The sequence below is a fragment of the Rhinoderma darwinii genome, chromosome 4 (genome assembly GCF_050947455.1).
Source record: "Rhinoderma darwinii isolate aRhiDar2 chromosome 4, aRhiDar2.hap1, whole genome shotgun sequence".
Lineage (NCBI taxonomy): Eukaryota > Metazoa > Chordata > Amphibia > Anura > Rhinodermatidae > Rhinoderma > Rhinoderma darwinii.
Window position 1 is genome coordinate 66586053 of NC_134690.1, and position 15048 is coordinate 66601100.

The 15048-nt window shown below is 42.7% G+C and overlaps 1 long non-coding RNA gene across 1 annotated transcript; it reads right to left on the bottom strand.

The window, feature by feature from the left end:
• Positions 1–249: 249 nt before the first annotated feature.
• Positions 250–11129, bottom strand: LOC142760718 (uncharacterized). The gene is made up of 3 exons (XR_012883374.1): positions 11067–11129; positions 10333–10413; positions 250–333 (listed from the first exon to the last, which is right to left on the bottom strand). It is a non-coding gene; the product is annotated as an uncharacterized LOC142760718 (long non-coding RNA).
• Between the last annotated feature and the right edge of the window lie 3919 nt (positions 11130–15048).

Sequence of the window (15048 nt, forward strand, 5' to 3'; positions counted from 1 at the left end):
CGTGCGCGCTTGCGGTCGTGCGCGCTCGTACGCGCGCAAGCGGTGGTGTTTCGCGGCGCGGCGGCGGTGATGAGAGGGGGGCCCGCAGCTCGGGGGCCCGCAGCAGCTCACGACATTGTTTTGGTGAAAAGAACAGGCCCCATTGCAGGGGCTTGTTTTTTTCTACCAAAAGCAAGTCGCGGCAGTTGCCGGGCCCCCCTTTCAATTAAGTTTGGCCGGGCCCCCTACAGTACTACCCCTAATTTTACTAACCTTTTGTTCCCACCTCTAGATTTAGATCCGGTCGTAGTTCTTTTATGAGGATCTTCTCGTGTTTGATGACCACGATTCACACTGGAACAATTTGAAACATGATTATTCAACTGATGAACAACAGTTACCTGAATATGAAATGAATAATAGGTCCCAACATTATATTTCTACTATATTGTAAAGTAAGATGGCTGGGATGTTATCTACTTTTCGTCATCCCCTTTTTGAGACCCTTGGTAAATTTCGGTGTATATATAATTTTATTTACAAATATATTTGTGATTATATGTTCTACAAGGTTCAGCACTTCTTCACTGCACTTTTCAGTATAATTTGTGTACTGTTATATATATATATTTTTTATCAGCACAAGTTATTAACAGATTTCCTATGGATTGATTTCATCTTTTTTGTGCATCTTTGTTCACCACCTCCTTTCCCCTTTCCCCCCCCCCCCTTTTACCTTTCCCTTCTCTCTTTCCTCTTCTCCCTTCCCCCTCCCCCCCCCCACCTCCCTTTCTTTACCCACTTTTGATATTTTTATATCCGAGCATTAGTCTCGGTCTTAAATTGTAATATTTATCATTTAACACATATTTTTTCACCATCTAATCTGTATTATTTGTTCTCTCTTCACTTAATAAATACACATATTGAGCCTTCGTTAGTACTCCCTTCGCTTTAAAATATATGTATATCATCTAATGATTAAATTTTAATATTTACCATGATGTCTACAGTCAATCCCCTGATTGTGCCGCTCCAGGTTCATCTCGGGGGGTTTTTCCTGGGGACAGGTGCCGTCCATCTAAAGATAGATCCGCTTAATCAAATACAGACCACATCCTTGGGGTTGCGCATGAGCAGGGATGCTGGACGCGCGACTCGGTCCCCTCTCTTCTATACGCCCCCCTGCGTTTGCGCGATCTCCTTGGAGACGCGTCTCTGGGGACGCGCGTGCGCAGTCAGGGCGTGATGACTGGTGACCGAGTTCTCGTGGTCTATGCAACAATCCCGCGCATGCGCCGTGGACCTCTGATGTGGACTGACACCCGGAACTTCTCTTCTATCCCTCCTCTTTTCTGCGATCCGGGCCGTGGGACAATATAAAAGAGTGGACAGGATATAGTTTAGATCAACCCCCTGAGGAAGCTGTTACAGCGAAACGCGCGTTGGGGTGGCCTTTCACTGTCTGTGGATCACGACTTCACTTTCTTTCAACCATGGGTGAGTGTACGCTTCCTGGCTCTATCCGGTGATTCCGGAGTAGTAGCCGTGCATATGGTGTATACTTTGCACATTGAGTGCAGCTATCACTATAAGTCCTTGGACTTTTTAGATTGGATGGCACTTTGTACCAGTAGTAGGGATTCCCTTATACGGCACATTCACTTTTGACATAGACTTCATGCTGTCCTTCTTCCCTTTAATATCAGCAGTGCTGGTTAAATTGCTAACTGTGCATTTGAGCAATATATACCTGTATGCTCCTGTGTCATTCATTGTCTATTATACTAATGTACCCATGGTCGTATACTCTCCAAATGTGACCCACAGGCATATCTCTTCTTTTTAGAAACCTCGCCATGTTTTTTACTAAAATTATTTATGTTAATTATATCAAATAAAATTGTATTGTGTACTTTATGTATAGCTTATGACTCTTTCTTTCTCATATATATGCTATGCTATCAGTGAGTTTGCTATCTCATGACACTGTGGGGGTACTTTATACCAATGTGGGTTGTACCCAACCAGCTACCTGTCCCTGTGAGACATCTGTTTATAATCGTATTTTCTGTGTTTTTCACAGCCTCTGGCTCCAGGCCTAACATGGATTTCCGTTTGCGAGACCAGTCTTGGATCTCGCAACTAAATGAGGTTTTTAAAGAAGATTTTAACACGCTCTTAGATAATAGTGGTAGGGATATGAGGGAACAAACTAACAAACTGAAAGAATTGCTCAAACATAGGACCAGGATCTGGTGGAATAAGGCCTTTCTTGACAGATATTTAAGTAAGGGCCTTGTTCCAAGAGGTCTTAGAATCCAAGTGTTCCCATCTTTTCCCATAGATGAGGGAGCTTTTAAGGATAAATGGGAATCACTGGCCACCACATGTTCACGTGGGTTTATGGATCTCCTGATCCAATCAAATACAACTACCCTGGTGGGGATTGAAAAAGAAATTGAAGACCTACAGATCTCCCTCAAAAAAGATCTCTCTAGTGAAGCACTAGATCAACTTAACATTGATCTAGATAAAGACTTCCAAAAATGGGAACAAGAGATTTGTTCGATTAAAACTAAAAAATTCCAGAGAGATATTACCGATTTCCAACAGGGGAGGGTGTACAAATGGCGACGAGGGAACCCACGTGTTGGGCCCCGCTCTAGATCGGGGTCCATGTCCTCTCAGACCTCGGATGAACAAACAGGAAATAGGTGGACTGGAGAGTCAGCACTGAACAGGCCAGATCCCATATTCCCGAGAAGGAACAGAGAGAGACAGGCTGCTAAACGCAAGACCCCATCTCCTTATGAACGGGGAAAAAAGCCCAAAAATTTGGAGGTAATAAATCTATCTAAATATACCCTCTCTGACACACAATGCGATATTTTGAACAAAGGATTATCCTTTTCACCAAGCAACTCATTTGATTATTTTACAGCTTTGAAAGACCTTCATTTATTTTCACGGAAGCTGGTCCTGAGAAAACTACATAGTAGGGGAGATATGGACTTGGGTTTGAACACCACTCTGGAGAAGGAAACTCTATTGGCCCTTGAGGAACTATGACAAGAGCAAACCTCTCCGCAACAAGGTGGGTTCCCAACATCCATACTTCCTAGGTCAACAAGGTTCCCCCCCATGTCCCTTTGTCCGCAAGTGGAAATCTTCACTAAATTAGTGATGGAAGACTTCCAACAAATATCTATCAACAAACGATACGATAATCTTACAGCAAATCAAAGGTCGGCATTAAAAGAACTACAGTCTTACAAGGACGTGGTATATAAACCAGCAGACAAGGGGGGGAACATTGTTATTTGGCCGATGAACCTTTAACCCCTTAAGGACGCAGCCTAGTTTTGGCCTTAAGGCTCAGAGCCCATTTTTCAAATCTGACATATTTCACTTTATGTGGTAATAACGTCGGAATGCTTAAACCTACCCAAGCGATTCTGAGATTGTTTTCTCGTGACACATTGGGCTTCATGTTCGTGGTAAAATTTGGTCGGTATATTCAGTGTTTATTGGTGAAAAATTGCAAAATGTAGAGAAAATTTTGAAAAAATTGCATTTTTCAGAATTTAAATACATCTGCTTGTAAAACAGACAGTTATACCACCCAAAATAGTTACTAGTTCACATTTCCCATATGTCTACTTTAGATTGGCATCGTTTTTTGAACATTCTTTTATTTTTCTTGGACGTTACAAGGCTTAGAACATAAACAGCAATTTCTCATATTTTTAAGAAAATTTCAAAAGCCTTTTTTTTAAGGTACCTCTTGAGTTCTGAAGTGGCTTTGTGGGGCCTATGTATTAGAAACCCTGATAAAACACCCCATTTTAAAAACTAGACCCCTCAAAGTATTCAAAACAGCATTTAGAAAGTTTTTTAACCCTTCAGGCATTTCACAGGAATTAAAGCAAAGTGGAGGTGAAATTTGCAAATTTCATTTTTCTTGCTGAATTTCAATTTTATTCATTTTTTTTTCTGTAAAACAGAAGTTTTTACCAGAGAAACACTACTAAATATGTATTGTCCAGATTCTGCAGTTTTTAGAAATGTCCCACATGTGGCCCTACTGCGCTCGTGGACTAAAACACAAGCCCTAGAAGCAAAGAAGCACCTAGTGCATTTTGAGTCCTCTTTTTTATTAGAATATATTTTAGGCAGCGTGCCAGGTTTGAAGAGGTGTTGAGGTGTCAAAACAGTAGGAATCCCCCAATAGTGACCCCATTTTGGAAACTACACCCCTCAAGGAATTCATTTAAGGTTGTTGTTACCATTTTGACCGCATAGTTTTTTCACAGCACGTATTTGAATTGGGCTCTGAAATGAAAAAAATGACATTTTTTCCAATAAAATGTCATTTGTGATCAAAATTTCTTATTTTCACAGGGAACAAAATACCCCATTTTGTTGCCCAATTTGTCCTTAGTGTGGCAATACCCCATTTGTGGTGATAAACTGCCGTTTGGGCCCATGGGAGGGCTCAGAAGGAAAGGAGCGCTATATGTTCGTTGGAGTCCAGATTTTGTTGGATTGGTTTTCGGGTGCCATGTCGCATTTGCAGAGCCTCAGAGGTATCAAAGCAATGGAAACCCACCAAAAGTGACCCCATTTTGGAAACTACACCCCTCAAGGAATTCATTTATGGTTGTTGTTAGCATTTTGACCACACATTTTTTTCACAGCACCTATTTCAATTGGGCTGTGATATTAAAAAAATGACATTTTTTCCAATAAGATGTATTTTTTTACCAAAATTTCTTATTTTCACAGGGAACAAAATACTCAATTTTGTTGCCCAATTTCTCCTGAGTGCATCAATACCCCATTTGTGGCAATAAACTGCCGTTTGGGCCCATGGGAGGCCTCAGAAGGGAAGGAGCGCTGTGTGTTCTTTGGAGTACAGATTTTGCTGGTTTGGTTTTCGGGTGCCGTGTCGCATTTGCAGAGCCCCAGAGGTATCAAAGCAATGGAAACCCACCAGAAGTGACCCCATTTTGGAAACTACACCCCTCAAGGAATTCATTTATGGGTAATGTGACCATTTAGACTCCATAGTTTCTTCACAGAACTTATTTGAATAGGGCTGGGAATTAAAAAAATATATATTTTTTCCAATAATATGTCATTTTAGCTCAAAAATTCTTATTTTCACAAGAAACAAAATACTCCATTTTGTTGCCCAATTTGTCCTGAGTGTGGCAATACCCCATTTGTGGTGATAAACTGCTATTTGGGCCCATTGGAGGGCTCAGAAGGGAAGGAGCGCTGTGTGTTCTTTGGAGTACAGATTTTGCTGGATTGGTTTTCGGGTGCCATGTCGCATTTGCAGAGCCCCAGAGGTATCAAAGCAATAGAAACCCACCACAAATGACCCCATTTTTGAAACTACACCCCTCAAGGAATTCATTTATGAGTGTTGTGACCATTTTGACCCCATAGTTTTTTCACAGAACTTATTTGAATTGGGCTGGGAATGAAAACAAAATTATTTTTTTCAAATAATATGTCGTTTTGGCTGAAAATTTCTTATTTTCACAAGAAACAAAATACCCCATTCTGTTGCGCAATTTGTTCTGAGTGCAGCAATACCCCATTTGTTGTGATAAACTGCCGTTTGGGCCCATGGGAGGGCTCAGAAGGAAAGGACCACCATTTGGCCTACTGGGGATTTTCTAGTGCGAAGTCATGTATGCAGAAGCCCCTGAGGTACCAGTACAGTTGAAACCCGCAAGAAATGACCCCGTTTTAAAAACTACACCCTTAAGGCATTCATCTAGAGGTGTAGTGAGCATTTTGACCGGAGACCTACACCCCATAAACTGTAATGTGGGTTCTCCCGGGTATGGCAATACCCTACATGTGGCTGTTATCAGCTGCCTGGACACACAGCAGGGCCCAGAGGGGAAAGACGAGGGGGGATAAGCTGTGTGGAGTGCATCAGGGTAAGTAAAATTGGGGTAAATTATAAACCAAGGGATGTATGATAAATTTTAAAACACTTTCATACAGAGCTCTGGTTATTCGGGACACGTGTCACATTGATATATTGTGTCATCCATTATCGCCCTCTTATAGCAGACTTTGCACCTCTTTTGACTTTTTCCCTTCTTGCCAGTTTGGGGAACTTCTCTTGGAAAGTGTTGCCCTGGTACGATGCGTGTGGGCTCGCTTCCAGAAGTACTGGGTGCCCCCCCTTCTTGGTCCCTAAAGATTAGGTTCTTGATAATCACCTCTTGAAATTCCAGGAAAGTTCCCGTCTGGCCTGCACATCGACGTAGCATGTACGCATTGTACAATGCCATCTGTATGATGTGCCCGGCCAGCTTCTTATACCACACCGCATGGCGCTGTAGGGCTTCAGGGCTTGATCTTACAAGTCCATCCCTCCCATGTACCTATTGTAGTCCAGGATGCAGTCTGATTTGGGGGTGGCCTTTCCTTCATATATCCTAAACCTGTAGGTATACCCTGATGCACTCTCACAGCTTATACATCTTCACGCCATACCTTGCCCTCTTACCCGGCAGGTATTCGCGGAATTGAACCCTCCCTTTAAAATGTACCAGGGACTCATCAATAGAAATACACTTCTCGGGGGTGTATGCATGTGAAAACCGGGCACTGGAACGGTCTAATAGGGGTCTCCGTTTATACAAACGGTCAAAACTGGGGTCATCTCGGGGTGGGCACGGCTCATTATCAGTATAATGTAAGAAGCGAAGTATTGCCTCATTTATTTATTTTTTTAGGTTCCAGTTCAGTTCTGAAGTTGCTTTGAGGAGCCTATATATTAGAAACCCCTATGAAATACCCCATTTTAGAAACTAGACCCCTCAAAGTATTCACAACAGCATTTAGAAAGTTTATGAACCCTTTAGGTGTTTCACAAAAATTTAGAGCAAAGTAGAGGTGAAATTTACATTTTTTTTTTGTCAGAAAATCCCCTTTATACCATTTTTTTTATAACACAAAAGGATTTATCAGTGAAACGCAACTCAATATTTATTGCCCAGATTCTGCAGTTTTGAGAAATATCCCACATGTGGCCCTAGTGCAGTAATGGACTGAAGCGCCGGCCTCCGAAGCAAAGGAGCACTTAGTGGATTTTGAGGCCTCTTTTTTATTAGGCACCATGTCCGGTTTGAAGAGGTCTTGTGGTGCCAAAACATTGGGAAACCCCCAAAAGTGACCCCAATTTGGAAACTAGACCCCTTGAGGAATCCATTGTAGTTTTCTTGGGGTGCATGCAGCTTTTTGATCAGTTTTTATTCTATTTTTAGGTGGCGTGGTGACTAAAAAACAGCAATTGTACGATTGATTTTTTTTTCTTTTTTTTTTACAGCGTTCACCGTGCGCTATAAATGACATATTCACTTTATTCTGCGTGGCGATACGATTACGGCGATACCAGATGTTTATAGTTTTTTTTATGTCTTATGGCGTTTGCACAATAAAATACATTTTGTAAACAATCATTCACTTTTTGTGTTACCTTATTCTAAGAGCCAGAACTTTTTTATTTTTCAATCAATAAAGCCGTGCGAGGACTTATTTTTTGCGTAACGAACTGTAGTTTCGATCAATACCATTTTTCGGTACATGCGACTTTTTGATCTCTTTTTATTCCATTTTTTGTGAGTTGAAGTGACCAAAGAATTGTGATTGTGGTTCGGTTTATTATTATTTTATTTTACGGCGTTCATCGTGCGGGATAAATAATGAAATAATTTTGTAGTTCAGGCCGTTACGGACGCGGCGATACCAATTATGTATAGTTTATTTGTTTGTTTATATATTTTTATTAATAATAAATGACTGATAAGGGAAAAAGGGGGATTTTTACTTTTAATACTTTTAAATCTTTTATTTTCTTATTTTTACACATCTTTTTTTAACTTTTTTTTAACTTTATTACTTTGTCCCACTAGGGGACATGAGGGCAGGAGGCCCTGATCGCTATTCTAATACACTGCACTACATGCGTAGTGCAGTGTATTAGAACTGTCAGCTACTCACTGACAGCAAGCATAGTGGGTCCTGACGTTGTCAGGACCCACTAGGCTTCCGTCTATGGCATAGCCGGACGCCATTGTTTGGTGTCCGGTTGCCATAGTCACCATCGCCGGCCGCTATCGCGTAGCAGGCCGGCGATGGCAGCTTAACCCCTAAAAAGCCGCGATCTCTATAGAACGCGGCTTTTAAGGGGTTAATCAGCGGGGACACAGCGATCGGTCCCCGCTGTAGGAGCTGTGACAGCTGCTGAACAAGACAGCAGCGTCACAGCTCCTGTATGTGTCGGGAGGACGGCCGAAACGGCCTTTACTCCCGTGACGTACTATTACGGCATGGAGCGCGAACGATACAGCTGCCATGACGTAATAGTACGTCAAGGAGCGGGAAGGGGATAAGAAAGAGAGGCTTTCCGCCAATTAAAAGATCGACAGACATACGAGAAACTTGCATACAATCCTATTGACACTTTCTCTGGTGTACTGAGTAAGATTTTGGATAGAGCCTTGGAAAAGGGGATTATTCCAAAAAAAGTAGCTGACGGTCTTATGGTCCAGTACCCCAAAATCCCTACCCTCTACCTGTTACCAAAGGTGCACAAAAACCCTTTGGAACCACCGGGGAGGCCCATCATCTCAGGGATTGGGGGCCTATGTGACCCAACTTGCAAATTTATTGATTTTTATTTAAAGCCTTTGGTTGAAATATTACCCTCGTATATAAAAGATACGACTGATATGCTCACGAGAATCGATGGGATTGCTCTGGAGCAGGACATGTTGCTAGTAACGGCTGACGTTGAGTCGCTATACACAAATATCAGACATCACGATGGGGTGAATGCGGCCCGTTTTTTCTTGGGGGTGAGCAACTGGGACAGCCAGACACAAAATCTGATCATTGAACTATTAGAGTATATTCTTACTCACAATCTATTTGTGTTTAAAGATACCTTCTATGTACAGAGGCAAGGCACTGCGATGGGCGCGGCATGTGCTCCGTCATATGCGAACCTGTTCCTCGGCTTCTGGGAGAGACAGGTTCTGCAGGGTGGCGGCGCCCATGCCGCTGACCATGTGCAGTGCTGGCTACGGTACATAGATGATGTATTTCTCATTTGGCAAGGTACTGAAAAAGCCCTGACTGATTTTATGCAAATGTTGAATGAGAACACACTGAACATCAAACTAACATATATTTTTGATAAACACAAGATAGACTTCTTAGATGTGACTATTGAGACAGCTATAGGGGGACTTTTACAGACAGATGTGTATAGGAAGGAGACATCAGTTAATTCCTTCCTACATGCCACTTCAGCGCACCCACATTCTACTACAATGGCTGTCCCAGTTGGTCAGTTCCTGAGAATGAAGCGGATCTGCTCCTCTGAGGAAAAATTCGAAAAACAAGCACAAGACCTAAAAGAAAGATTCCAAGCCAGGGGATACAGTCATAGGTGTATCAAACAGGGATATAATCGAGCCAAAAAAACAGAACGGAAGACTCTCTTACATCCGATCGGTATAAAAAAGAAAGATCAGACGGATAACAAAATTAGATTTATCTCCACTTTTAACAACCAGTGGCAAACAATGAGATTAATTTTAGAAAAACATTGGCCGATTCTGCATACAGAACCTGTTATCTCTAAGGCCCTACAAAGTAATCCCCAGATGACGGCCAGAAGAAATAGAAACCTGAGAGACATACTTGTTAAAAGTCATTACGTACCCTTACAACTTAACCCCTTCTCCTCACGAGGCCCGATTCAAGGCTGCTACCCCTGCGGCAAGTGTGTGGCATGCGCCAACATAATAAGGACAAATTCCTTTACTTCCGTCAAAAACGGACGCCAATTTAATATCCTGCATTACATATCATGCAGTACGACCCATGTTGTGTACTATGCAACATGTGGTTGTTCTAAAGTATACATTGGCCTTACTTCCAGACAACTCAGGATTCGTGTTCGTGAGCATGTGAGGGATATCCGGGCTGCAGAAAAAATCAGTGATGTGTCATTACTAAAGACGATACCTAAACACTTTAAACTACATCATAGATGCGATCCTAAAACGTTTCTGGTGCGAGGTATAGACACGGTACATTGTGGTGTCAGAGGGGGTAATGCGATCAAAATCCTAGCACAAAAAGAGTGCAGATGGATTATTACCCTCGGTACTATGACCCCATCTGGTCTAAATGAAAATTTGAGCTTTTCTCCCTTTTTATAGAATATACCCATTCACTGCAATCTTTTGCGTTTTTTAGGCGATTTTATGCGTTAGTATATACCTGATCCACCTTGAAAATTTTACTAACCTTTTGTTCCCACCTCTAGATTTAGATCCGGTCGTAGTTCTTTTATGAGGATCTTCTCGTGTTTGATGACCACGATTCACACTGGAACAATTTGAAACATGATTATTCAACTGATGAACAACAGTTACCTGAATATGAAATGAATAATAGGTCCCAACATTATATTTCTACTATATTGTAAAGTAAGATGGCTGGGATGTTATCTACTTTTCGTCATCCCCTTTTTGAGACCCTTGGTAAATTTCGGTGTATATATAATTTTATTTACAAATATATTTGTGATTATATGTTCTACAAGGTTCAGCACTTCTTCACTGCACTTTTCAGTATAATTTGTGTACTGTTATATATATATATTTTTTATCAGCACAAGTTATTAACAGATTTCCTATGGATTGATTTCATCTTTTTTGTGCATCTTTGTTCACCACCTCCTTTCCCCTTTCCCCCCCCCCCTTTTACCTTTCCCTTCTCTCTTTCCTCTTCTCCCTTCTCCCTTCCCCCTCCCCCCCCCCCCACCTCCCTTTCTTTACCCACTTTTGATATTTTTATATCCGAGCATTAGTCTCGGTCTTAAATTGTAATATTTATCATTTAACACATATTTTTTCACCATCTAATCTGTATTATTTGTTCTCTCTTCACTTAATAAATACACATATTGAGCCTTCGTTAGTACTCCCTTCGCTTTAAAATATATGTATATCATCTAATGATTAAATTTTAATATTTACCATGATGTCTACAGTCAATCCCCTGATTGTGCCGCTCCAGGTTCATCTCGGGGGGTTTTTCCTGGGGACAGGTGCCGTCCATCTAAAGATAGATCCGCTTAATCAAATACAGACCACATCCTTGGGGTTGCGCATGAGCAGGGATGCTGGACGCGTGACTCGGTCCCCTCTCTTCTATACGCCCCCCTGCGTTTGCGCGATCTCCTTGGAGACGCGTCTTTGGGGACGCGCGTGCGCAGTCAGGGCGTGATGACTGGTGACCGAGTTCTCGTGGTCTATGCAACAATCCCGCGCATGCGCCGTGGACCTCTGATGTGGACTGACACCCGGAACTTCTCTTCTATCCCTCCTCTTTTCTGCGATCCGGGCCGTGGGACAATATAAAAGAGTGGACAGGATATAGTTTAGATCAGACCCCCTGAGGAAGCTGATACAGCGAAACGCGCGTTGGGGTGGCCTTTCACTGTCTGTGGATCACGACTTCACTTTCTTTCAACCATGGGTGAGTGTACGCTTCCTGGCTCTATCCGGTGATTCCGGAGTAGTAGCCGTGCATATGGTGTATACTTTGCACATTGAGTGCAGCTATCACTATAAGTCCTTGGACTTTTTAGATTGGATGGCACTTTGTACCAGTAGTAGGGATTCCCTTATACGGCACATTCACTTTTGACATAGACTTCATGCTGTCCTTCTTCCCTTTAATATCAGCAGTGCTGGTTAAATTGCTAACTGTGCATTTGAGCAATATATACCTGTATGCTCCTGTGTCATTCATTGTCTATTATACTAATGTACCCATGGTCGTATACTCTCCAAATGTGACCCACAGGCATATCTCTTCTTTTTAGAAACCTCGCCATGTTTTTTACTAAAATTATTTATGTTAATTATATCAAATAAAATTGTATTGTGTACTTTATATATAGCTTATGACTCTTTCTTTCTCATATATATGCTATACCCCTAATACCCCCTGATGGCGGCCCTGGAGCTGCGCATGTGCAAGTTATATGTGCCTTCGTCACACGTGATGACCTCTCATGTAGTACATTGTTAGCAGCCTTCCCAGCCTCTGTGCACCGTGTCTGGTTTGTAGTACTAGCAGCGGCCTCCTGCCGGCCAGAGAGAAGCAGAAGGAGAACAACGGAGAGCAGGAAATCTGACAACAACAGAGAGAGCGGCTTGGCTGGGACTTGACAGGTGGCACAGGAGAATATATGCAGAGAAGGATGGTGTGTGTGTGTGTGTGTGTGTGTGTGTGTGTGTGTGTGTAATATGTGTGTGTGCGTGTGTATATGTTTGTGCATTCTGTCTATTTATATATATATATGTAGTATGTGTGCAGTGTGTTTGCAGGGTGTGTAGCATGTATGTGTGCATTGTGTATATGTAGTGTGTGCAGTATGTATGTGTGTGCAGTATGTATATGTGTGTGCAGTATGTATGTGTGTGCAGTATGTATGTGTGCAATGTGTGTATATGTAGTGTGTAGGCAGTATGTAAGTATGTATGTGTGCAGTATATATGTGTGCAATATGTATGTATGTGTTCATGTGTGTATGAATGTATGTACACTACCGTTCAAAAGTTTAGGGTCACTTAGAAATTTCCTTATTTTTGAAAGAAAAGCACAGTTTTTTTTCAATGAAGATAACATTAAATTAATTAGAAATACACTCTATCCATTGTTAATGTGGTAAATGACTATTCTAGCTGTAAATGTCTGGTTTTTAATGCAATATCTACATAGGTGTATAGAGGCCCATTTCCAGCAACCATCACTCCAGTGTTCTAATGGTACATTGTGTTTGCTAACTGTGTTAGAAGGCTAATGGATGATTAGAAAACACTTGAAAACCCTTGTGCAATTATGTTAGCACCGCTGTAAACAGTTTTGCTGTTTAGAGGAGCCATAAGGGCATGACCACACATGGCGGAATTCCTCCGCAACTGTCCGCATCAATGCCGCACCTAATCCGGGTTGCGGATTACGGCTGCGGATCTGCACAAAATGTGCAGAAAATTGATGCGGACTGGCCGCTGCGGACTGCGGGAAAAGTGCTTCCCTTCTCCCTATCAGTGCAGGATAGAGAGAAGGGACAGCACTTTCCCTAGTGATAGTAAAAGAAATTCATACTTACCGCCCGTTGTCTTTATGACGCGTCCCTCCTTCGGCATCCAGCCCGACCTCCCTGGATGACGCGCCAGTCCATGTGACCGCTGCAGCCTGTGCTTGGCCTGTGATTGGCTGCAGCCGTCACTTACACTGAAACGTCATCCTGGGAGGCCGGACTGGAGACAGAAACAGGGAGTTCTCGGTAAGTACGAACTTCATTTTTTTTTACAGATACATGTATATTGGGATCGGTAGTCACTGTCCCGGGTGCAGAAACAGTTACTGCCGATCGCTTAACTCTTTCAGCACCCTGGACAGTGACTATTTACTGACGTCTCCTAGCAACGCTCCCGTCATTACGGGAGCCCCATTGACTTCCTCAGTCTGGCTGTAGACCTAGAAATACATAGGTCCAGCCAGAATGAAGAAATGTCAAGTTAAAAAAGCAAGACGTATCCGCAGCACACATAACATGTGCATGACAGCTGCGGACTTCATTGCGGAACTTAGAATCTCCATTGAAGTCAATGGAGAAATTCCGCCATGAGTCCGCCACTGCTCCGCAACAGACAGAGCATGCTGCGGACACCAAATTCCGCTCCGCAGCCTATGCTCCGCAGCGGAATTGTACGCATCGTGTAAACGAACACTGCTAAATTAAAGTGAAAGTCAATGTAGAAACGGCTCCGCTGCGGATTAACGCTGCGGAGTGTCCGCAGCGGAATTTAAGTGAAATTCCGCTATGTGTGAACCCGCCCTAAAACTGACCTTCCTTTGAGCTAGTTGAGAATCTGGAGCATTACATTTGTGGGTTCGATTAAACTCTCCAAATGGCTAGAAAAATAGAGTTTTCATGTGAATCTCGACAGTCTATTCTTGTTCTTAGAAATGAAGGCTATTCCATGCGAGAAATTGCCAAGAAACTGCAGATTTCCTACAACGGTGTGTACTACTCCCTTCAGAGGACAGCACAAACAGGCTCTAACCAGAGTAGAAAGAGAAGTGGGAGGCCCCGCTGCACAACTGAGCAACAAGACAAGTACATTAGAGTCTCTAGTTTGAGAAATAAACGCCTCACAGGTCCTCAACTGGCAGCTTCATTAAATAGTACCCACAAAACGCCAGTGTCAACGTCTACAGAGAAGAGGCGACTCCGGAATGCTGGCCTTCAGGGCAGAGTGGCAAATAAAAAGCCATATCTGAGACTGGCTAATAAAAGGAAAAGATTAATATGGGCAAAAGCACACAGACATTGGACAGAGGAAGATTGGAAAAAAGTGTTATGGACAGACAAATCGAAGTTTGAGGTGTTTGGATCACACAGAAGAACATTTGTGAGACGCAGAACAACTGAAAAGATGCTGGAAGAGTGCCTGACGTCATCTGTCAAGCATGGTGGAGGTAATGTGATGGTCTGGGGTTGCTTTGGTGCTGGTAAAGTGGGAGATTTGTACAAGGTAAAAGGGATTTTGAATAAGGAAGGCTATCACTCCATTTTGCAACACCATGCCATACCCTGTGGACAGCGCTTGATTGGAGCCAATTTCATCCTACAACAGGACAATGACCCAAAGCACAGCTCCAAATTATGCAAGAACTATTTAGGGAAGAAGCAGGCAGCTGGTATTCTATCTGTAATGGAGTGGCCAGCGCAGTCACCAGATCTCAACCCCATAGAGCTGTTGTGGGAGCAGCATGACCGTATGGTACGCAAGAAGTGCCCATCAAGCCAATCCAACTTGTGGGAGGGGCTTCTGGAAGCATGGGGTGAAATTTCTCCCGATTACCTCAGCAAATTAACAGCTAGAATGCCAAAGGTCTGCAATGCTGTAATTGCTGCAAATGGAGCATTCTTTGACGAAA